We start from the raw sequence: 24950 nt of genomic DNA, 5'->3' as shown, positions 1-24950 counted from the left end.
AGAAATGGGGTTGTTTGTGGTGTGTGAACTCTTCTCAGCATTATGAATTGTTTTAATAAATCTCTTTCACACACACATTTTGTGTTTGAAACACACAAACGATACCTAATTCAAACTCACCTCTTAAAAGACCCAGAATTTCCTTAGTGAAATCTGACTATGGCAAAATTGAACTGACTTCCAGTACGGTTTGCATACATGTGAAGTGCACCTGCTGGATTAACACTGTTGCTTTAATGAATCGTGAAATGCATTCCCAGCCAGCTCTGCTCTCTACAAAGAGCTGCTAGGCTTTTAGCTGACTCCTGGTGACAGAGGTCTCGGGAAGTCCTGAGAGGAGTCTGATGATCTGTAGGCAGCTACTGCAGGCTCATCAAATACAACTTGATATGAAGTCATTTGCAGTAAAAACTATGACCCATAAATATCAAAGATATGAGACCTTCCAAACAAAGAACCTCGCTGTGCACAGCCCATCTTTTATGAGACTCTAACTTAGGGTCAACCAGTATACACGGAAAAAATAGTAACTGATTAAGTAAGATAGACTCCAACAGACCTCGAACCAGGTCTTGGTTTATTGAAAACAAAAGCATAATGTAGATGCTAAAATAAGCAGATGTCAGTATTATTCTTTTCTGCCTAAGAATCATTACCAAACAGAGCATCCCTACGTACACTGTACCTCCATAGTCACCGTGTCATCTGATGTTGATAAGGGAACTTACTACTACAAAGAATCAATAGAATGTACATGTTCACAAAATGGTGATCTCTTCACCTTTTTATGGAGGGAGAGGAAGCAAGTTAAACACAGAAATCAGCATCTTCAAAGTTTACCGCAGGCTTAAGGCAACTCTTTCCTTTTCTTTATTTTTTTATGTTTCACCTGCAAGTGCATATGTACACTATCTGTGTGCCTGCTACCTGTGGAGGTCAGAGGAGGGCATCAGCTCCCCTTCAACTGGCATTAGCTGGCATTAGCTTCATCAGTCATGAGCTGCCATGTGGATGCTGAGATTTAAACCCAGATGCTCTACCTGAGCAACAAATAATCTAAACCACTGAGCCATTTCTCCAGTCCCACAAAGCAACAAACAGGAATTTCTTCTGATTCTCTAATCTCCACATAAAACCTCATTTTATGCCTGTATTTTTTTTTAGCAATTTGACAAAGTAAATGGCTTTGGATATGCTTGACAGAGTCTCCATGTTTGCATATGACATAATCATAGTCTTAAAACTTTCTCAGTGCTTGTAAGAAAATGCACAACTGTCCATAGCAGTCTCAGAGTTCATCTGTGTAAGCAGAGAGAAAGAGACTAGGAAAAGGTCACATAATGTCAAGATAAAGGCATAGTGTCATATTCTGGATGGAGAGAGGATTGTGTGGTTTTGGCGAGAGACCCGGATTCAGGTACAGCCCGGCTGGTCCATATTTTCCTAAAAAGGGGAGTGGAGATTGAGGAAAGAAATATACAAGAGACAGAAGATAGAGTTGGGAGGCTTCCAGTGATACAAAAAGTCACAAGTTCATTGCTCACAGTCCTTCTATGTCCTAATCAAAAGGGGAGGGCACAAGACTCCCAGGATACAAAGAACAAACAGGCATAATTACCTCCTTACATCTCAAAACACCCAGTAACATCGCCCTAAATCAAACATCTTGTTGTCTGCCTTTGAGGAGCAAAGCATCCAGTAGCCCCACACCTTTGGTCAAACATTCCGTTGCCCATCCTTGAGGAGCAAGAATAGGTTTGAACTCTCTGACTTTTAGTCAAAATGGAATGATACAAAACTGTGGGCTTCCACGTCCTGATAAATTCCTGTTAAACAAGGGTTCTGGGTTATGGCACTGTAGGTCTTGTGGTTTCCTGAGTGTTTTGTCTCCTTTGGTACCTTTAATAGCGAACAGCTAGAGTAGTACTGAGTATGCCCAGCTGGAAGGAGAGGTATCAGCGAGAGAACTATAGATCACAGGAAGGATCAAAACAGGAAAAGACATTTACATTTTTAGAACTCATACTCGGGATGGTGAGATGACTCATCACATAAAGATGATTGTTGCCAATACTGACTGTCTAAGTTTAAGCCCCAGGACCAGCATCACAGAAGAATAGATTGACTCCCATGGGTTGTCTTTTGACCTCCACATGTATGTGATGACAGGTTTCACATCCCCAACAACTCCCCAAGTGTTGTTCCAAGAAGAGATTACAGTATTCACACATTCTGTGCCAAGTACCCTTGAAACAAAAATACTGTATAAATCCTCATCTTAATCTGCATTAATCCAGCTAAGCTGATTTAGTAGTTTGGCTCCTGAGTTAACTAATGAGAATGTTATAGGAGTTCAGTGAACTGTGTATACAATTATAAATTGCAGGAAAATTTGTTTCTTGTCTTCAGAATACCATTGGCATCTATTCTGATGATCCATTTTTATCTGATATGAATTCCAGCAGATAGGACACAATAATAACTCAAAGGAGAGAGATCCTTTCGCCTGTGATGATCTTGCATTATTATGGAAGGTATAAAGAATTTCATTAGCTTCAGTAAAGTAATCTACCATGATTGTCTGTCTGGTGGAGAGTCATTAGAACAGGCAGGACTAACCATCTTCACATGCCTCTTGTATGTGGAGAAAATACTGTGAGGTTCTTTTATTACTTAAGCTGAAATAACAAATAATTATCTCGCTATAAAAGAAAATGCTGATAATTATAGTTTGCCAGGCATGTTGCAGAAATAGACAGGAAAGACAAAGTACTCGTGTTGGCAAACCCCAGAAGAGAATGCGTCTGCAGACTGGAATCAACTCCCATGGCTAATGGCCTTTCCATACAAATGCTACAAATTCCAGGAGCTGTTGAAAACACTTGGTGGCTACGGTATAATCAGGGAGGAAAATTGTTAAGCCTAGTTGAGAAATTCCCACTGTATTTAGTTTGTGCAGCAGTTATATGGCTGTAGAAGAGGAATAAGGAGGGAGAGAGAAAGGCAGGAGAGAAATAATGAAAGAAAGAAGTTTAAGTTAAAACTGTAGTCTTGTCACTGTGAATGCAAATATTAAGAAAAGTTGCATTTATCCTTTTTAATGTGGACACATGGAAAGTAGAAAAAGTTGTACAAATTCCTTCCATTGCTTGGTGACATCATTTTGAATGTAAAAATAATAATAATGGCATTTCATGGTTGAGATCATGTCGATGAGTCATTTGAGTTTGCATCTGTGAACATCCTTTCCTTAGTGGAGCTGAGTAATTGCATAATTAAGTTGTCGTTTAAAGCAACAATAACAACAAAATGTCAAATGCTAACCCAAGTGTCATATGGCAAAGATCTGTTATTTGTATTTTAAGGATCCTCCGCAATAAATTGATAGCATGTGTTATAAGAAATCTATCATTTGATGATGCATTCCTACTAATCTTTAGGAGTATTATTAAATTTAAATATATTTTAAAGGTGTTATATTTTAATGAGAAGTATGGCATCTACCAGTTTATATAAGATAATAAGCACAGCTTGTCCACTCATCAATGCATCTTCATTGCTCAACATAAGTACAGTCAAAAGTATACTCCTATGTAAATGACGTTCTACTTTCATCTATGTTGGGGAACTATATAATCATTTATCATTTAAAACATTTTCAACAGTTTTAATGTTCTGAATATTTAATTTTTCTTCCTGTGCCTTGAGATATATAATTAAACACAAAGAGAACTAACTGTTCCATTGAGTGCAGACCAAGGTGATTAAAGAGATAGTTTTTGAAAAACATGTTCCATTGGGAACAATGAAACTTATAAATCCAGCACTTGGGAAGAAGAGAGGATAATCATGTGTTTGAGTCAAAGCTAGGCTACATCATGAATTCGTGAATTCAAGGTCAGCCTGAGATGCATAGTGCGACCATGTCTTTAAAAATGTCAAGAGTTAGAGATATATCTCACTGGTGAAGTGTGCTTGCTTAGCATGCGCAAGGTCCTGGGCTTGATTTCTTTCAAAACACACACAGACACACACATACACACACAGACAGAGAGAGAGAGAGAGAGAGAGAGAGAGAGAGAGAGAGAGAGAGAGAGAGAGGCAGATATATAGAGACAGAGACAGAGAAGAAAGAAATTTAATGATAAACATATAACAGATTTTGAAAAATTATAAGCTAATCTATCCCTCTCGGAGCCTTTACTCAGTCTTTAATTTAGCAGTACACAACTTCCCATGTTTCTAGATCCTAACCTTTCTGGAGCTCACTTATCTCTGATTCTCCCATCTCAACAGACCACATGAGAAGCTGATTGCTTAAAACTATGAATTTGTATTTCTAGCTACCATCTTCTCATTCCCTTTTTTATGCACCCTCATCTACCATATGTGACTTCAATATTTCACCAGTCAAACTCTCTCTCTTCTTAGCACTTCAGTGTATGTTTCTTTCTTCCAGTTGTGTTAGTCATCCTTCCAGCACTCTGACAAATTCAGAAGACAACGAACTTTTTAAAAAGGAGATGTATTGGGGCTTACAGTATGAGATGTTTCTGCCCATGCCAGTTGTCTCAGCTTGTGTGAACCTGTGCTGAGGGACAATGGTCACGGAGTAAGGCTGTCCAGGACCCAAGGTCTCAGGAGCATCACAAAGGCATTTCTGCAGTGTCGTGCATTCTTTTTCCTAGGCTCCTCCTCACGATGGTTTCTTCACCTCTGGGAGGAGCCACAGACTGGTCATCACCAGTCTCATATTATCCTGGTGGTGGTAGCTAAACCTGAAGCCATATCTACAGTCTATTAGTTGCTTACAATATTTTCATGAGGGTTCACCTTTATAATCTTTTTTTCATAAAGACATTCATCCAACTTTATTAGAAATTTCAATTATATTTGTTCTCTATTTCCTCCTCCCACACACTTCCCCTCTTCACAAATAGCTAATTCTTCAGCCTCGTCCCAAGTATTTAAGGCTGCTAAATGACATAAGGCTAAGATGCAATCATTAAATTCAAACTGTCTTTGCAAATCAGTATATTGACCTTTACCTAGCAGCTGATCTTGGGAAATATTAATGTCTCTAGCCTTATTTTATTGTTATGTGGCCCTAGCTTCCTCTGCCTACCATCTTCACCATTATTACATAGGACCAGCTTCCAGTATTGCTCTAGCCAAATCTTTCCAATGTGGAGGATAATTCTGTTCTGAGTTGTCCATGAATTTAACATCTGCTTCACACAGGGTGAATGCATACCATATGAAATGATCACTTCCTTAAATCTCCTCAAATCTAATACTTCTATAGCATTCCATTTAATTTCTGCATAACCTCAGGGAGTGCCTATTGTCTGGTGGCCATTCTCGTATTTTTAATCTTCTTAAAACTAACATGGCTAGCCACTATTCTTAATCTGTCCTCGCTACAAAGTTTCATTCCTAATTCTATGACCCGCTGAGGCCTGAGAAAATAGTAAGGCGTCAAACATCTTATACAAAGATTAATTACCAAGCACGTACATTAGAGAAGATTAGTGACCACTTGTTTTCCCCTAAAATCACTTGCTGATTAAAGTCTATGGCGGATTTATTCTTCTTGTCCCAAATATATTTGACGTTGACATCCGTTTCAATCCAGAATTAGTCTTTGAAGATTCCTCTACCTCACTCTCCTCATTTATACTATTTTCCTTCTTCTCTTCCCCATTTTCTACTTTTGTATTGCCCATGCCTTCTTCTCCAAATTGCACACAGTTTTATAAAGCTTACCTTAAATACTGTACTTTCCATAATAATTTATGATGAACATAATCTGTCCTTTGAACTCAGTTCTCAGAAATCATCCTCTGATCTCCACACACATACTGTGGTATGCACACTCTAAAACACACATATGCACACACACACAGACACACACACACAAATAAAATAAAATAAAATTTTGTTTTATATGTTTTCTAGAGTTCTTATTATCCAAAGTAGAACCTTTTCTTATTTTGATACAATAAAAACCCTGCTTATTATAATTTTCCAACTCAATTTTGAAAAGAACTTCTCTCTCCAGCCCTCCTACAGAATAAGCAATCAAAGCTGCTTGAAAACTCATAAATAGATCTATAAAGGTCAATTTTTCCATTGTACAGTGGCTGTGTTTTAGACCTGTGAATCTAAAGAGTACAGGCACATTGTTTTTGTTAAAAATGGTTTATAAGAAATTCTTTATTTAGCCCAAGTGCTTTTAAATAGAGGTGCATTGTTTCCAGGTAATGTATGATGGGACCCAGGAAGCTTTTATACAAATTAAGGCCATGTGACGTGGACATGAATTCAAAGTTTTCATTAAATTATGCCAAAAAAAATCACAACACAAAAATTAAAAACAGCAATTTTAAGAAGAAAAAATTCATAAATTACTTGGAAGAAAAGGAATTTGAGCTTTAAAAACATATTTTGAATTTTAGACATAGAGAATTAGAAACAAAAAGTAAACCTTTAAACTAGCAGCTATCACTTCACTACCGTCTCGAAGGCAATGTCTTGTTTTGTAAACAGATATAGTGACAAACAAAAGGATAAATATTTTACCAATAGAGTTAATCAAATGCTATAGAGCAGTTATTTTTCAACGTGTGTTCCATGGATCATATGTTTATTGTCATGCTGATATTTATGAAAACTGTAGATTCGTGAAATCATTCAAATTTCTACAATTGTTCTCTTGACTAGAATTCAAAATTCTGAATTTTTAAGCCATAATTCTAATTGCTCATGGTGCCTACCCACGTTTGAAAAGTGTTATGCAACAATTGTAAGTGCAGAACTCTTTGTTTAATATTTGAATATATCAACATCACACAATTCATTGGGTTGTGTAATAGTACTCATTCCTTATGAAAATCATTGAATGTATGAATAGGTAGATAATAGGGAACTGATACATAGAAAGGTAATCAAACCTTGTGCAAAACACTTTATCTAATCTCTCCTTAGCCTTTTAAGTCACTTTACAAAAAGATAGTTATTATTATTCACTGTTTATTGTGCGGAAATAATGAGACAATGAAATGATGTAGCTTGCTAAATAGGGGGTCTAGGTGGGGGCAAAGATTTGTCTACACTCTGCCATACAACCTCTTGCATTTGCTACGCTGGTTCCCCACTCCATGGAGTATTCATAAAGGTGATGGAATTTTATCGGAGCCTGTAACTGCTACATTCAGCACCACTGAAACCTCATGGTTACCAGTAAAGTTATAGTCCTAAGATGAGCAAAGTATAATGTTAGTGTCTTGTGAGGCATAGCTGTCTGACACTTCTAAAAGAAGCTTCCAGAGGTAACACATCACTGGCAAGAATGGTGCGAATGTGAGAAAATTAATTTAAGATGCTATACTTTAAGAAGGAGAAAATATGAAGGAAAAGCAAAGATTACCGTAGGTAAAGTAACCAACCCCAGAGCCTACCAGCTCACATCACAAGAGGAAGAGACATTCTGTGTGACTTGACTGAGGAACTGGAAGACCGTTGAGCTGGTTGAAAATATGAGCCCTTACATGGTGACTGCCAAATAGAGGGGGCTCTGTGATGGGTGCATATTCATGGATTGGGTCTCATTTCATGGAAGAGTCTATTGGATGATAGCTAATATGGAAAATGATCATTTTATTACCCTATATTAATTATTGCATAATGTGTTTCACTATGGCATTTTCATACATGTGCATAATGTGTTTTGATGTTATTTATCCCTTATTATTCTCTCTTGTCCCATAACCACATGATCAACTATTTTGAGAGAGACAAAAATGTAAATTTTCTATTAATTGCTCTAGTTGTTATTTCAATATAGGTTTCCAGTTCAGTCATGAAGATGAAAATCTTTAGTGATTTTTAAAATGACTTACTACAAAAACTCCTTAAAATACCCTTATTTAATATTTATTTGTGAGAGAAAACAATTTTATTCATTTCTTGAGAGAAATAACTTTGCATTTGCACATTTCTCTATGAAATTTTCCCTGATCTATTAAGACTAAGTTTACCGGGCCGGGCAGTGGTGGCGCATGCCTTTAATCCCAGCACTTGGGAGGCAGAGGCAGGCGGATCTCTGGGAGTTCGAGGCCAGCCTGGTCTACAAGAGCTAGTTCCGGGACAGGCACCAAAGCTACAGAGAAACCCTGTCTTGAAAAACAAAAACAAAAAAGACTGAGTTTACCAATTTCCTATAATTTTATAAATACCATTCCTTGTATTTCCAATTGTTAAGTACTCTGCTATTCACTAGGCAGTTATTAAAAGTGATTTTTAAATCAAATGAAAAATTCATCTAAATTTTTAGAAATTTTTATATTTTGTTATAATGACCAGTACATGATGAAATATAAATGATAAATGTCTGTTTTCTTAAACCTGGCTTACTTGAGAAATAAAAATATCAGAACAAGTTTCAAAAGAAATCATATTTTAGGGCTGGACGGTGATAACACATGCCTTTAATCCCAACACTCAGAAAGCAGAGACAGGTGGATCTCTATGAGTTTGAGTCCAGCTGGGTCTACAGAGCTAGTTCTAGGACAGGCTCCAAAGCTACAAAAGAAAAAAGAAAAAAAAGAAATCATATTTTATAATAAACATGACAGATAAGGATTGGGATCCTTTGAGTATTGTGTATGTTTTTCTACAAAATTATTAGCAGAAAGCTGTAGCCCAAATGTTGTTTTTTATTTTGAAGACACATTAGGATTTAGTGATTCTCAGGCCCTTCATATCTATTTTTAGTGAACTCTGAGTCTTATGTTACCAACGAAAGCTAAGGAATTCCCTCATTTGGGATTGCAGACTTGAGTGAAACATGAATTTTATCTTAGGCCACAGGGAGGGTTGCAAATCAAGACAAGTAGTAAGAGAGGGGAGGAGGAACAAGAAGGAGAGAAGAGAGGTCTGTATGTATAGTGTGTGTGTGTGTGTGTGTGTGTGTGTGTGTGTGATAGTTTATATTGATTTTCAATATGACAAGATCACTAAAGAAACATACCCTTTGGGTACTGCTGCAATGAATTATCTAAACTGGGTTCACTGAAGTGGGAACAACCTTCCTAAATGAGGGTGACACTGTACCTTTGGTTGGGGTCCTTTTGTACCCTGAGTGTTCCACAGCACCTGTGGTTACTACCATAGGTGTCCAAAGAACCAGGGAGAGTAGTGCTGAGTGTTCCACAGCACCTGTGGTTACTACCATAGGTGTCCAAAGAACCAGGGAGAGTAGTGTAAGAATCCTTTAAGAGGCGAGGCAAGCATTCAGTTCCTGCTAACTAGAGACAGCCCCCGTATGGGAGAACAGTACTTGAGCCAGGAGGGAGTCACAAATGACTTCTGGCCTCTCTTTTCCTTGTAGTTAGCTTCATGGGTTTTCTTTAAACTGGATGACTTTCAGTTAATACATATATTCAATTATAAAATGTATATAAATGGCAAAAACAAAATCATTGATGAACTTAAACAATATCCTCCAGAAGTTCTAGTACAGTCTCCCTTGAGACAAAATCCTCTGCTAAAGGTGAGATAGTACAAGTCATGCATTTCATGGGGTACTCCCTGAGTGAAGAAGGCTTCTGATCTTCAAGGCCTCTAACTAAGATGGGCGATGTCAAACATGGGTGGTGGAGTCCAGAGAGGCCACTCACACTCAAAATGTGGCTTTGCAAAACCATAATATAATCTACTTGGGGCCACAGTTTTTAAAAGTCAAGAAGTTTTAAAAGTTTTTGCCTAACCATTGGCTTAGAAGGGAATCTAAAAATCATTCAATAAGTGTGAGGTTAAAAACATACCACTGAGTTAGACTCGTACTGACTAATACCAAAGGTAGTTGGTGTGGGCCCTGGGGTACCCAAGCAAGGAGTCATCAGCACTCGCAGTGCTCCCTGGGAACAACAGTCGTCAGAGCAGCTGGAATCTTTATAGTCTCATCGGCTCACTGGCTGTTGCCTTTTAGCTGAGACTTTAATCTTATTTTCATACATTTTTGTAGACACATACGGCTTGATTATAGACATTAAGTGGCCACTAGGAGCTTTAGATTAAAGCCTTTCATGAACACAAGCTGCCTGGGTAGCCAGGATCGCCCATACCCCCTGTGGGCCCTATCTCTGTCTTGCCTCTGCGCCTCCTGTGTTAATTTCTATACTCCCCTTTTCTGCATTCCCATTGCCCTTCATCTCAGTGGCATCTATTTACTTAAACATAAGCCAATTAAACAAAGTATAATAATAGAATACCCCTGTGAAAAGAGCACAAAGGAGGGGAACTGCAGAGCTAGGAACAGAATAATGAAAGAGTGAAAAACGTTTTAAAAGAGCTCCCCAGCAGACAATCTACCTCCTACTTTGTCTTCTATTTATGGGGAGCCACAGTCCTTGTCTGTTTCTAACATCTCTATGCCAAGTCTCCACCCCTCATCCATATCCCCACCTCCTTGGGGGAGGAATCTTGATACATACTTGTGCATCATAATATTTCCAAGATTACTGCTGTGAGCATTACTGCACAATGCATATGGGAATATTGTTGTAGAATTTCCAGAATACTTGGGAGTCAGACAAGGTTTTATATAGATTTATTGTTTTAGTAATATTTTCACTCACGTGGTTCTCCTTTTTTCTAATGAGTATCTCAGGTCATTTCTGTAGTGATAAAAATGTTGGCTGCCACTGTTAAAATAACATGGAAAGGGTTCTCCTTTTTTCTAATGAGTATCTCGGGTCATTTCTGTAGTGATAAAAATGTTGGCTGCCACTGTTAAGAAAATAACATGGAAAGGGAAGAAGATACTTCAGATTAGTTACAGAAGGAAGGGAATGCTAACTTCTTTCCCACTGTTTTAAGTTATCATGCACTGCCTCCAAACAGCATGTAATAAAAGGACCTGAGATAGCCTGAACTAACCCTAAACTGTGCTCTTCCTCCAGACTTCAGTGACTTGATGACACCCTCTGCTCTTAGAGCTCTGAGTTCTTTGGGACTAAAATGGATTTATCGAAATTTCAATTTTCTGGATGGATGACTATAGCACAATCTTCTCTTTGGTGTGAGGCATTAGTCTCCTGTTTCCTCCTCTTTTTATGCATGCCTTTCTAGGTGATATGAAATCAAAAATGCAGTCCTTAGTAAAAAGAAAGAAAAGCCTGAAGCAGCTGGCCAGCTGAATTCAAGTTTCTTTATACCACAGCTGAAATTTTATTGTTTGCATTGACTTCAAAATTGTCTGATGCTCTGGACTAGCCAATGTCTCCTTTATCAAATCCCATTATGTTGCTGTTGACTGACAGGTGTCGGCCAGCAGATGAGCTCTGGCTTATGAGTAAATGAAATGACTTCTTTGGCAAAATCCTTCTCAAAGACCTTCTCTCTCCTAAAGATCTAAGAAGGCATTGGATTGATAAGCAAAACTAGAGCTTGGTTAAAGCTGAGAGAGCACATCAAATCTGAACAGAGGATTTCTGCTCAAGGTGATGCCTGTCTCTCTATCAGAGAGCAGAGCAGTGTTGAACCGTGATGATAAAGAACCTGAAGATTGATAGTGATACTTCACGGTGCTCAACAAGCCTCAAATACTTCTCTGATCACATGCGTTTACTTCAACGTTGCAATAACTCTTTGAGAATCTCATTAATAACTACAACATTGAAGATCTATGCTTTTAGAAGACCTACTTGATTTAGTATGCGCAGCCACTAAATTATCAGCTGAAGTTTCAACACAGTTTGAAGGCTTTTTATTTCAAAAACTGAATTTAATTTCTACTCACACACATTAAGAAAATTGAACTACCATTCTTAGATCTTTATTAATCAAAGAATTAAGCCAGGTATAAGATTCTATTGCTTATAACACAGGAGTACATTTATTCAAAATTAACAGCACCAAGCACATCTTACAGTACAGACTTCAGTTGTTCATCTGTTGAACAGTTACTGAGCAAGCATTTTCTACCACATAGGGTGTAGTAAAGTAAATATAAAAGACATTGGCATCTGCCTTTCTACAGTATAAAGCTTAGCTGGAATGAAGTGGGGTAGACATTGAACAAATAAATCATATACATTCAACGTGATGATGTATTATGGGGGATTAGTCTTCCCAGGCTCTCATGAGTGAATATCACAGAATAGGTGACTGACCCTGTAGTAAGATATTTTATCATTGTTCTAAAGTTTAGATTCGAGGATTAGGTTCTTGTGGATACTTATCTCTTGACATTTAGGTGTCTACCTTACTTTGGAGGGATACCTTGCTCAGTCTATATATAGTGGGGAGGGCCTTGGTTCTGCCTCAAAGTGATGTGACAAACTTCATTGATTACCCATGGGAAGCCTCACCCTCTCTAAGGAGTGAATGAGGAGGGATGGGTGGAAGGTGGGGAACTGGGAGGAAGGGAGGGAAAGGGAACTGAGATTGTTGTGTAAAATTAGAAAAGATTGTTTTTTAAATAAATAAATAAATAAAATGGAACATATTTGCTACAAAAAGGAATACTAATCTGGGGATGTGATTCATTTTAAGATACAAAGTAATGCATCATCAAAAACAAAATGATAAAAATGTCAGCATTATTTGAAGTACATTGTATGCTCATATGACTTAATACTTTGATCCTGCGTATGTACTCATTTTTAATTCAATTGTTATTAAAAATAATGCATATACTTCAGATACTAGTGGTCATTAAGAATGAAATAAAATGGAAAATACACATATGGGAAGAGGCTTCTTTCAAGTTTAACAAGCTTTAATCAGAATGGAACATGTTGTACGACACTGTTCCTGGAGAGACATCACCCCAGACAGAGAACCAAAGTCTTATCAGCATCGACTTGAAAAAACAACAAGTTTATTAGGATTACTTAAGGAAGTATGGGTGACAGGTTACTTACAAGAGCATGGATACCTCTTAGGCAACTTCATCACCAAGATCCATCCCATTATGGGTAATAAGTGAAGACCCACTAAGAAGCTGGAACCCTGAACTTCTGTGCATGACTTGCAGGAAGATCAGCAGGGCAAGAGGTATCTTCTGCTTAGCTGTCCTTACTGTTTATATAATGCTGGAGAGAGAGGGGCTTTGTAAATCTTTTTTTTTTCAAGACTCAATGGCTCTTTTTATTTTATTTATTTTGCTAAAAAAAAAGCATCATATATATTATATTCTCTGAAAACTATAATTCTGTTAGAGCATTATAAAGTATTAGATTACATATTTAAAGGAAAAATAAGACTTTACATAGTATATATATTTATTATATTTCAACAGTGAATACATCTTTAGAAATTTGATTTTTTTTGTTAAATTTATTCTTTGATAATTTCATTTTTTTCTGTGTTTAATGGTAGGGATTTTTTTATTTTTTTAACTTTGTTTTTTTTAATTAATTACATTATTTATTTTATTTATTAAAGATTTCTGCCTCCTCCCCGCCACCGCCTCCCATTTCCCTCCCCCTCCCCCAATCAAGTTCCCCTCCCTCATCAGCCCTAAGAGCAATCAGGGTTCCCTGTCCTGTGGGAAGTCCAAGGACCACCCACCTCCATCCAAGTCTGGTAAGGTGAGCATCCAAACTGCCTAGGCTGCCACAAAGCCAGTACGTGCAGTAGGATCAAAAACCCATTGCCATTGTTCTTGAGTTCTCAGTAGTCCTCGTTGTCTGCTATGTTCAGCAAGAGAGAGGGGCTTTGTAAATCTTTTAAGTTTCATGGACTTCCTGAAACCTGTGAGTTATTTCCTCGGTCATTTGCTTGCTTATGACATGCATATGTGTGTTGGGGAGAGGCCTCAAAAGTGAGTGAAGTGTTTATGAGGGCCAGAAGATGACATCCAATATCATGGAGCTACAGTTGTAGGTGGTTGTTAGCCACCCTACTTGGGTGCTGGAAAATGAACTCAAATCCCATTCAAGAGCTACTACTGAACTTTCTCTCCGGTTCCACTCCATGAGTCTTAATGGGCCTCCTTTTAGAACACGTGAGTCTTAGGGCATTTTGCTGAAAGATGGAATGTTTTGTCTCAGAGGACATTCTTCTACAACAGCTAGTGCAAATAAAACGTAAAAAAATAAGTGTAATAGGAGTTTTCATAACCAAATGTAATGACTAGATACATTCTGTTAATCCTGGAGATTATTGGAGAATATCTTTAGAAAAATGAGCTTCAGTTGAAAAAGTTGGAAAACCCAGAGAGAAGGACGGGGGAAGGAAAAGAGAAAGGTGAGTGAGAAAATGAGTAGCAGAGACAGGAAAAACACTGAAATGAAAATGAGGAAGAAGAGGGATTTTATTGAAAGAAAAGATGGAGATGTGAAGATGGAAGGAAAGGGGCAATTAATAGGCCTACAAAGAACTAGTCTGAGATGCAGTGGGTTTGAAAGTATACTTGCAATGAGGTTGAAGAAGCCAGATGTGATTATGTACAGAAACCACTCAGCCTAAAGACCTAGATTGTATCCTTTAGAAAGGGCAGCTGTAATGAGGAGAGCAAAGTCATCAGGAAGAAACGTGCCCTGGTAAGTCTTATATGTGAATCCGCTCCACTTTTTAAAGCCTCATCCTATACCACAGGATACTGTCTGTTTTCATTAATTGTATACTTTTTTAAGAGGTTAGGGTATTGTCAATTACCAAAAGGATAAAAGTGGCAAGTATTGTTGAGAATGTAAAAAAAAATTCTTCAGCACTAGTATAGCCATTAAAGAAAATAGTGTAGGAGATTCTTTTTGTTTTTTCCCATATCCACCCTTCCTTTATCCCAACCATCCCATTCCTCCAAGCTCTCCCCATCCTCCCCTTCTCATTTTTCTCTCCCCATCTTCCCTTGCCCCCAGTTCCCAATTTTTGCCCAGTGATATTGTCTACTTCCAATATCCAGGAGGATAACTATATGTTTTTCTTTGGGTTCACCTTCTTATTTAGCTTCTCTAGGATCACAAATTATAGGCTCAATGTCCTTTATTCATGGCTAGAAACCAATTATGAGTGTAGGAGATTCTTAAAATAGAACTGTCCTATGACCCAGCTCTAATGCTACCAAGTATATAACCAAAAGAGATGAAAATAGTCTATTGAATGGTCTCACTGAATGTCTATTGTAGGACTGTACACAATAATCAAGATATAGAATCCACGTATGTTCATCAGATGGTAAATAAAGAAATTAAAATATACATACACAATGGAATTCTTTATAGGCATAAAAAAATGAGATTCTGTTCTTTGTGACAACATGGATAAACCTTAGGAATGGTATGTTAAAGGAATGAGCCAGAGGAATGCGTGATGATCTTATTTATAAATCAAAAACTTTTGATCTTGTGGAAGTGTTGTAGTGTTGTGGTTACAAAGGACTAGAGTGATGGCAGGGACAATATTGAGACATTGAAGAAATGGCCACAAAATTTTAGTTAGATAGGAGAGAAAAGTTCAAGGATTTATTGAGCAACATGGTAAGTTTAGTTAATATATATATGCAAAAAATTCTAAGTAGAGGCTTCATTTAGCATCTTAGCAATTATATACATATATATATATTCAAGTTATTTGTTATATAACTAATAACCATAATTTTATCTTTAAAAATAATAAAATAAAATGTCTCCTACTCATATAAAAATTCTAAACAAATGAACAGATGGTTTTCTTTCAAGTAAGGAAGCATTATATTTCTTTAGATATTCTTATTGCTAGGCAGAAAATTGCAATGATGTATATAAATGAGCAAAATACTAACATGTGTGCCCATTCCTGCAGAAGTTACTTTATATCACAGTATCAATTCACATTTCATTATACACATACCCACAGTTTGAATCTAAATATGTTAGCAATTTAGGGAATATATAAGTTTCTAATTTTACTTTACGTGTATTATCATTGCATATCTATCCTTTACAATAATAGAGGGCCTTGACAGTAACTACTGGACCATCATGATGCTTCATTTGTGCTGGGAATTGAGATGTCTTCTGTTCAAAGAATAGCCATGTATCCTCAGCTGTTTGCATATAAGCAAAGCCACGTTCAGCCCACTGAAGCACGAGAAGATGATGTGTATATCTTTTCCTCTTGCTCTTCTTGTGGACTTTCAAAAGCCTATAGGTCTCAAAAAAAAATAATAATAATAAAAGAGCAGCCAGAGATCATAGTCAGTGTATGAAAAAGCAGTAACTGGAAGTCTTCTCTATCCTTCGGAGTGTGAACTGAATATTAACCTTAATTCTATAAACCCGCAGAGAGTCGGAATGAGCTTTCCTCAGTAATCCAATCCTTGATACTTTCCTTGTACAATATTATGTCAAGATACTTTGGACAAACGTAAATCACCTAAGGCAGCTTAGCCCAGCTTTTAACCCTAGCCTGAAGTGTCAGTTTGAGAATAAAATGACACAGTGTTTATTAGCCACTGTATCCTAATTCTCTGCTCAGATGAAGACCAGATGTTTTATAAATAAGAATTTTGTTAACAGTTCTTATTTCTTTCAAGTGTATATTTGACTTATATTCCATTTGAAACAACCATGTTTGGAAAACAACTTTCACAGTAACCTTGAGAGATGTTTCTCAACCATTAATGACTTTAGTTCAGCATCTTTTCTTATGCTTACAAATATGTAGATAATAAGTGATTCTAAACATATTAGGGAGCACACATGGTTTAGTAGCTTGGTAAATACATGACAATGTTAATAGCTGCCTGTCTATTTAAGAACTACTGGAAATACTAGAGTTTTTCCCTAGTGGATCAGCAGTCCAGCCCTCAGTAGCTAAAATCTTTAGCTTTTGACAAGTGCACTGAGTTTTGAACTATTCAAAACCACTTAAGATTGGTAAGCAGGTGGGCATCAGGGCTGTTGTTCATTTTTGTGTTGATGGAATAGCCTAATACTAGTGGTTGTGATTACAATAAGTTTTCAGCAACTACACTTAGTTTCTCCAGCAACTTCAACAATCTCTGTTTTGCTTGTCTGAGAAAGTGTATCAAAACATAAAATTAAATAGCTAAATGATACTTAGAGGGGAATGAGTTTCCAAGGTAAATGAGTAGGACAATCTAGCTCAATAGGGGAAATTTTCTTATGAGACACATCTTTGAGGGAAAAATCTCACCTTGGCATTACTTTTTCATGACATTCTAGTTTCTCATTCTAGCTTCAATGTTATACATGATGAACATTCAAACAGAAATAAGCCTGCTCAGTTAGTCCAGGGGCCTGAAGAAGAGGCTGAGATGGGACAGTGTTTATCCTAAAGCTTGTGGAGCCGAGTTCAATCCCAAGCACCCATGTAAGAAGGCAAGCATATTAGTCACTTCTCTTTTGATGTAATAAAACAGGCAGCTTAAGAAGAAAGGGGTTAATTTTGTCCTATTGAAAATCTAAATCCATAATGGCAGGGAAGGTATAGTATCAGGAGCCTGAAATTGGATGAACACATTTTTATCTACACACAGGAAGCAGATAAATAGAAAGATGGATGAATAGATAAATGGATGAATAGATAGATGGATAGATAGATGATAGATAGATAGATAGATAGATAGATAGATAGATAGATAGATAGACAGATAGACAGATGTAGATAGGTAGATAGATAGATAGATAGATAGATAGATAGATAGATAGATAGATAGATAGATAGAATAGACAGATGTAGGTAGGTAGATAGATAAAGATAGATGATAGACAGATATACATGGATACATAGATAGATGATAGATAGATAGATAGATAGATAGATAGATAGATAGATAGATAGATAGAGTGAGATTAGACTACAAACCCTCATTGCCTACTTCCTTCAGCAAGGCTTCACCTTCCAAGGTTCCCATAACCTCCACAAAGAATACTATCAGCTTGTAACTAAATGTTTCAATACATATGGGGCATTTATCATTCATGCTACACAACCAGGTATGTATGTGTGGATACAAGGGGATCCTTGGGCTTTCCTGTCAGCAAGTCTTGCTGCATCAGTGAGCACTGGATTTAGTGTGAGACCCTGCCTCAAAAAAAAATACAATGCAGAAAGACACTTGGACCAGTAGCTGCCATGTTCTTGCATACCCATGTGCAGATTTATGGGTACACATACACACCCCCTAGACATGAGTGCCCCATTTGGATACTCATTTAGATAATTATCTTAGCTTCCTTCTTAAATGTTGTATCCCCTTTACCATTTGATGCGAAGTAAAGCATGTACCCTCTTCTCTACCTTGTGCATGAAAAGAACCAGTTCACTTTATCAGGGCTTGTCCACAACGATCCTTCACAGCATTCATGGAAAGTGACAGAACAAATCCAACAGACAAAATAGAGCAAACAAAAGGCAGAGATGCAGTGGAGCAGATTTCACTTCATTCAAGAAACTGAATATCCTGAACAATAAATGTGGGTAATATTTCCAGTGAATTGGAAACTGCCATGGGTGAAGTTGCACTTCTCAGAAGAGCCGCAAGCCTTTGTGCTTGATATTGTCCTTCACCAGAGATGGAGACTTAAAACCACTCGCCTGTGTGTCTTAAGAGGTGGTAGCTATTTTCTAAGTATGTTCCCGGAACTGACACTTGACCTACCTTGGCCTGTTTTCTCATCTGTAGAGTGGAAATATGATAATCAAAAAGAGATGCTGAGAATAAGTTAATTCATATATATGAAGCACTCAGAACACTGAAAAATAAATTGATAAATATCTGCTAATATTGTTTTAAATTCCAGCCTATGGGATATACGTGATATTAAAACTAACAAATATCCATGAAAAGAGAATAAAAGCTTTGTTAATTTTCACTTTGCCTATGGAATAAAGGCTGACATATCTGTAGGAGACTAACTGAACATTGAATTTGATGTCCCTTACAAAATGTTGGAAAGTTACTTTTTAAAATAAGTCCCAGTGGCATTTACATATCCCACAGAAAATGAGGTCTAAAAATAAGGCAGACATTTTCTTTTGTATAATAAAACACCAACACAAGTGCAAATTATAGAGTATATTGTCATGACCGGGGCACTGAGTTTCCTAATAATCCCTCCACCCTTTGGCCAATGATTTCTAATTTCTTTTTGGATAAAATTGGCCTTTCATATATTTAAAACTGAAATTTTCCTTTCATGTGTAACTGCTGAGTTCAGTCTTGGAAGAGCTAAGAGGATAGCCTTTGTCAATGCTAATACCGCTCGCATTGTGAATATGCCATTTTGTTTGCTATCGCCCAAACGATAAACATTTTGAGCTTCGTGTCCCTCACACATACTCAGACCTGGTATTGCAACATAAAAGCCGTCCTCATTCATGTGGAAATGAATAGGAATGGCTAGGTACCAGCAGCACTGCCCTTGGGAAAAGAGACAGCACGAGAATGCAACTGTCCCATGAACTGTAATTTGCTCTAGAGATTTCTCTTTGTCTCCATGTCATAAGGGTAAAAACTAGGTATGTAAAAACACACTCACTGTATGTGCTCTAACACACATGTACATGTGTTCTTATTAGAAAATAAAGGCAATGTACAAAAAGTAGTACTTTCAGACACTAAGAAAAATACTGAATTTAAAGATAAAAAGTACAGTATTTTGTTTAACACTCATACAAGGTCCCTTTATCTAAACAGGGTACTGAGAATTCCTCTACCATTTTATTTTTGTTCTAAAACCAACCTAGAAGTTGGGAATAGTGGCATGTGCTTTTAATCCTAGCACTCTAGAGGCAGAGGTAAGCATATCACTGATTTGTGGCCAGCCCTGACATAGTGAATTCTAGGAAAGCCAGGCGACCAGGGCTATATAGAGAGAGCCTGTTTTAAAACAAATAACAAAAACAAAACAAGAAAACAAGCAAAAGTTAAAACAAGAAGCTTTCATTTGCTTATAATCTAATTTCTAAGTAATCTTAAATTATTATACATAATACTCTGTATGAATTTCTCCTTCCGATGATTCTGCCAATTGATTGTGATAGATGAAAGATGCATAAATAGATGATAGGTAGATAGATAGGCCGGTAGGTAGATAGATAGACAGATGTATGGACAGACGTATGGATGGATGGATGGATGGATGGATGGATGGATGGATGGATGGACAGACAGATAGAAAAATAGACAGACAAATAGTAGATAGAAGGTAGATGGATAGATAGATGATAGATAGATAGATAGATAGATAGATAGATAGATAGATAGATAGATGATAGATAGATAGATAGATAGATAGATAGATAGATAGATAGATAGATAGATGTGCAAAAATGTTTGCTAAAATATTTGCACACAGCTTTTGTCCATAGACAATCCAGAAATTTCTCAAAAGAAACAAAAAGCTGTGTGCAAGATTTCAGCAATCATTTTGCTAAAATAATTACTGAATTATTACCAGGGATGTGAAATTCTACCATGTGTCTATTTGGCTGTGAAACTCTCTTTATAGTTATTTAGATGTTAAGGATTCATCATACTTGCTCTTCCACATGGTTAGTGTCCACAGATCAAATGAGCAAATACAAAAGAAACACCAAATACGATCAAAATTTATTGCTTTGAATCAATCTTATCTCCTCCCACATTTACATGAATTTACTGATTAAAAATCCAAAAAGCGCTGGGTTCGTATGTTGGTGGTAGAGCATTTGTCAGGCCTAAGACCCTGTCTTTGGTCTCTAGCATCATAATCTAAACAAAAAATTCCAGAATATATAAAAGAAGAATAAGTTCATTCATATCTTCTGTTTGAATTTTCTTCTGGATTCTAAAGATATATAGAGGCTATCCATTTAGGTTTCAAATTTTTTTAACACTAGCATATCATCATCCTTGAAAATAACATAGGGTGTATGTATTGGGATGAACACAAATCAGTCCTGGGGGAAAGGCGTACACAGCTTTAGAGACCAGTGTGTAAGAGCTGGATTGACAGGGGATTTACTCACACTCTAGGTGTGTGTAATCTTGCCGTAGATGAGGGTGGCTGCACCTGGACTGCCTGTAAGGTAGAAAACAAGCCAGGTGCCTTCCAGTTATTCTGTTTGTTTCCAGGAACCACTTCAATGGGGAGTATTCCACATGACTCTCGATGGCATTTTTTTTTTTTTTTAGCAGAATTGCTAATCCAGAGTGCCTTTCCGGTTTTGGAATGTCAAAGTAAATTTAGTACTCATTTATGTTCTTATGTATTTATGTTCTTATGTATCTATGTACTTATGTAAATACTCTGTGTATGTAGTTGTTAAAAAATCCTGCTCCATTCTGTGCTTCATAGATATAATTATTAATTATGAATATATTATTTGGGGAGATTACACAATCTTCTGCTATTTATTAGTGGAGAACAATTTAAAATTTTACTCTTCCTTGGATACTACTCTTAAGTGTTAAGATGTGAAAAGGTAGGAAAGGCGTTCAGTAGTTTACCTACTCACTGCTCTGCGTCAATTGACTGAGCTAGTTACCAGCAGGTCACAAATGCTAAGCAGATGAGGACTAGACTTAGGAAATCCATCTTGCAATTTCATAGTTACCCAAATTCAAAAAAGAAAGTTTTGCGTTGTTTCACATTGATATGGTTGACATGTGTGGGTCAGAAATTAATTCATAAATTTCCTCTGCATTCTTTTAAGAGAAAGAAGCCAGAACATACCATCAGTCCTTTGAGAACACAACAAACATCACTATTTCACAACTTCCTTGAATAGGTAAGATCATAGTCTCTTACGGTAAAAGAGGGACCGCCATTGTAAAAAACAGTTCACTTCTGTGCTAATCATAAGGACTTTTTATTTTTAATTAAATTCCAGTTTATTTTTAAGGAATAAATAGCATTTTGAATTTCACAACTAATAGACTGGGAATTATAAAATATCATTTCACATGTAGCTCTTCAGAGATGATGGCTTCTGTCAGTGGTGGAGGTGGGGAAGAACCCAATTTCCTTTAAGGGGTGGCCACTGCGAGTCTGACCATGCCTTGCTGAGACTATGGGCAACACAAATTGGACTTGGTATTTTTTTCTTTTCTTCTTCATTTGTTTTGGGGAAAATCACAAGGGTGGGGGATGGACCTGGGAGAACTGGGAAGTTATCAGGGTGCGTGATGTGAAATTTCCAAATAATAAATAAAAACACTATGTTTTTAAAAAAAAAATCACTTCATAGTATTTAGACTGACTAAGTGAGAAGATCTTTCTTTGAAATGAGGATTAATCTAAGCCCCTCTCTTCTGCTGTGGCTAACCATAACAATAATATTTCCTCTGCACTTACCATGTGCTAAGCTTGTTCTCATGTGACTTTACATAAGTTAATGCATTTATTGCATTATGTCAGTTCTGTGAGGTAGGTACTCTGTGAGGTAGGTAATAAATAAGTGATCTCCACTTCACAGATTAGGGGACTGAGACAAATGGACAGGAGGCAGAGTTCACCAAACTGTGCACATGGGAGCAGAAGCCAAAAACTACACATAGGAGAAAAAAACCCAACATTGGCGATGACCTGGGCATAGTTGCTTGAGAAGAAATGCCCAAGAATTAGAATTCTTGTAGGTTTGCATAGATTCCATCTGGGTTTATATAAGAAAAAGTTGTAGCATGAATAATAAAAACCCAGAGACAGATATTGAAGATCAGAAAAGCAAAGCAGCAAACCACTAGCTCTTACGTGTAGCTCAGACCAAAATGGGCAATCCTGCCTCCACAAATCCTCAGACTGTGTGAGAGCTGTCTGCTCCCATCTTATATTCCTCTCCAGTGCTGAGATTAAAGGCGTGCACCACTATCGCCCAGTTTCTGTGGCAAACTAATGTGGCTGCTGGGATGAAAGGGGTGTGTCCCCACTGCCTGGTCTGTAAGGCTGACCAGTGGGGCTGTTTTACTTCCTGAACTTCAAGCAAGCTTCATTTATTAAAATACAAATGAAATACCACTACAAAAATTGACATTTACTGAAAACATAGTCAACGCACAGCAGGCCCAATCTCACTGAATGTGCGCGCCTGTCACATATCCAATAACTGCATGAATAAGTAAATGAGCACTTTAGCTCAGTTTGCAAATAGAAACTGTTTCCTTTTACTTTTCACCTTTTAACTAGAAACTTTATAGGAAAGGCAGAATAAAATTATACAGAGATTGCAAGGGAGTAACCTCTCACTACAGAAAATGAATATTAGTTTAAATTGTATTAAAGGTGTTGAATATACTATCTATAATTGGCCACGACAATGTTCACTTTATTGCTCTCATTAATTCTTTATTTTTGAGGGGGGAAATGTATAATGTTTTCATTGCAAAAGACTCAACATTATGGTAAATGCCTAAGGTATGACAGACAGATCAAACAGCATCTTGCTGTGGCTATCTTAAACTCTTCTGAATAAGCCATCTCTTGCTGTGGCTATGTTAAACTCTTCGGAATAAGCCATCGCAGGAGAAAAAGAGCTTTGTGCTTTCTTCTCACAATGCCACTTCCCTCCCAGTGAGTGTCAGACTAAAGGTACATAGTGTCCTCTGTGTGTTCCACTGCATGGCAAACAGACGCAGCGTAGTGGCACCTTCCGAGTGTACAGAGCTATTGTCACCCTGCAGGTGTTCCTTTATAGGCCACTTTCACTCACTGTTGTAGTTAGATGCATCCAGCTGTTACCATGGTTATTGCCTTACGTATTAATATCTGGTGCGTATTACTGCATCTAAGTTATCTCTCAGCTCTTTAAAGATTCAATGCCACGATGGCTTCAGTATGTCTTATAAGACCTCGTTGGAATTTGTGGCCAAGCGAGCTGACATTCTCTGAATATGATAGTATGCCAAATCTTTTCATGTTTCATTTTTTCCCCAGCTGGAAACATATCTTCTAATTGGCATGTAAGGCTTTTGCTAATCTGCTGGGACCCATGATTTTTCACTGTTCTTTCATAATATAATAATCAACATAGGTTTTATTTCACCATAGATGAAATTCTGACTATTCCCAAATGTAGTATGAATACTACATATGAAATTTAAGATACTTAAAAGAAAAAACATTTTGGGGGGGTCCTTGTTAATTGCTTACATTCCCTTAAAAATCATGGGAGGAGTTCTAATAAAGATCATTTTCAAATTACAGTTAATTCTAGAATTTGCTGATACATACATGGAAGTTTAATTTACCCCACCAGTGTTTATTAGGATCCTTTATGTATATTGGGGGCGAATGTTAAACCATCAAGAAAAGACAATGTTTCTCTAAACTGAGAAAATAGTATCTCGGAAAACACGAACATTCCTCCAGTGTTGCTGTAGAAGTGACTATTTTGGGCTTGTATTCCTACTTGTGTGTGTTCTTCAACACCATGTGACACCTTTGATTACACTAACTCCACCAAGTGGACTATGCAGAATTGATAATCACAGTGGAAATGTTTAGAAAACAGTGCCCTTTGAGTTGTTTACTAATGTTGCTAATTACTATATTGCATGAAATTTGACATTTACTATTTCCAACCTAACGCATGCAATCCTAAAGGTAAATGTAGATCTTTGTCCCTGAAGTTCATCTTACGGATGCCTATGAAATCAGCATCTCTTTTCTCACAAAGCTGACTGGGTAGTACAATACACTGTTAATCACTCTGAAAATCCAGTGCTTCCATCACCTGTTAGAGGCACATGACTTGACCTAGTTAAGCCCATGAGAGAGCATTACAGGACTTGTAACTTTCCAAACTATTATCAAGTCTCATCATATTTACCTATATAATTAAAAGTCATTAGTCTTGCATTTCCATAATCTGTTGTCTACATAGAAAGTCAGTTCCAAAATCCTTGATTAATATGACTCCCCTGTTCCAAATATGCCAACGGTCACCTTGTAGTTTGAATTCCTCGCTCCTATCGTGGCCAACAAGTGGTACAGGATTGTCATCCTCTGCAACAT

General features: G+C 37.1%; 1 protein-coding gene across 23 annotated transcripts in view; it reads left to right on the top strand.

Annotated features, from left to right (window-relative positions):
• The window catches only part of Map2 (microtubule associated protein 2), a 280270-nt gene that overhangs the window by 173070 nt on the left and 82250 nt on the right, over positions 1–24950 (top strand). For 21 of the 23 annotated variants that reach the window (XM_057761424.1, XM_057761444.1, XM_057761429.1 and 18 more), the window contains one exon: positions 21655–21729. The exons of the other annotated variants lie outside the window; for them this stretch is intronic. The gene's annotated coding sequence lies outside the window, so the exon portion shown is untranslated. The remainder of the gene's footprint in view (positions 1–21654; positions 21730–24950) is intronic. 23 annotated transcript variants of the gene reach the window in all.

The sequence above is a fragment of the Chionomys nivalis genome, chromosome 2 (assembly GCF_950005125.1).
Source record: "Chionomys nivalis chromosome 2, mChiNiv1.1, whole genome shotgun sequence".
In the NCBI taxonomy this organism is placed as follows: domain Eukaryota; kingdom Metazoa; phylum Chordata; class Mammalia; order Rodentia; family Cricetidae; genus Chionomys; species Chionomys nivalis.
This window is presented reverse-complemented; position numbering and strand designations above follow the sequence as displayed.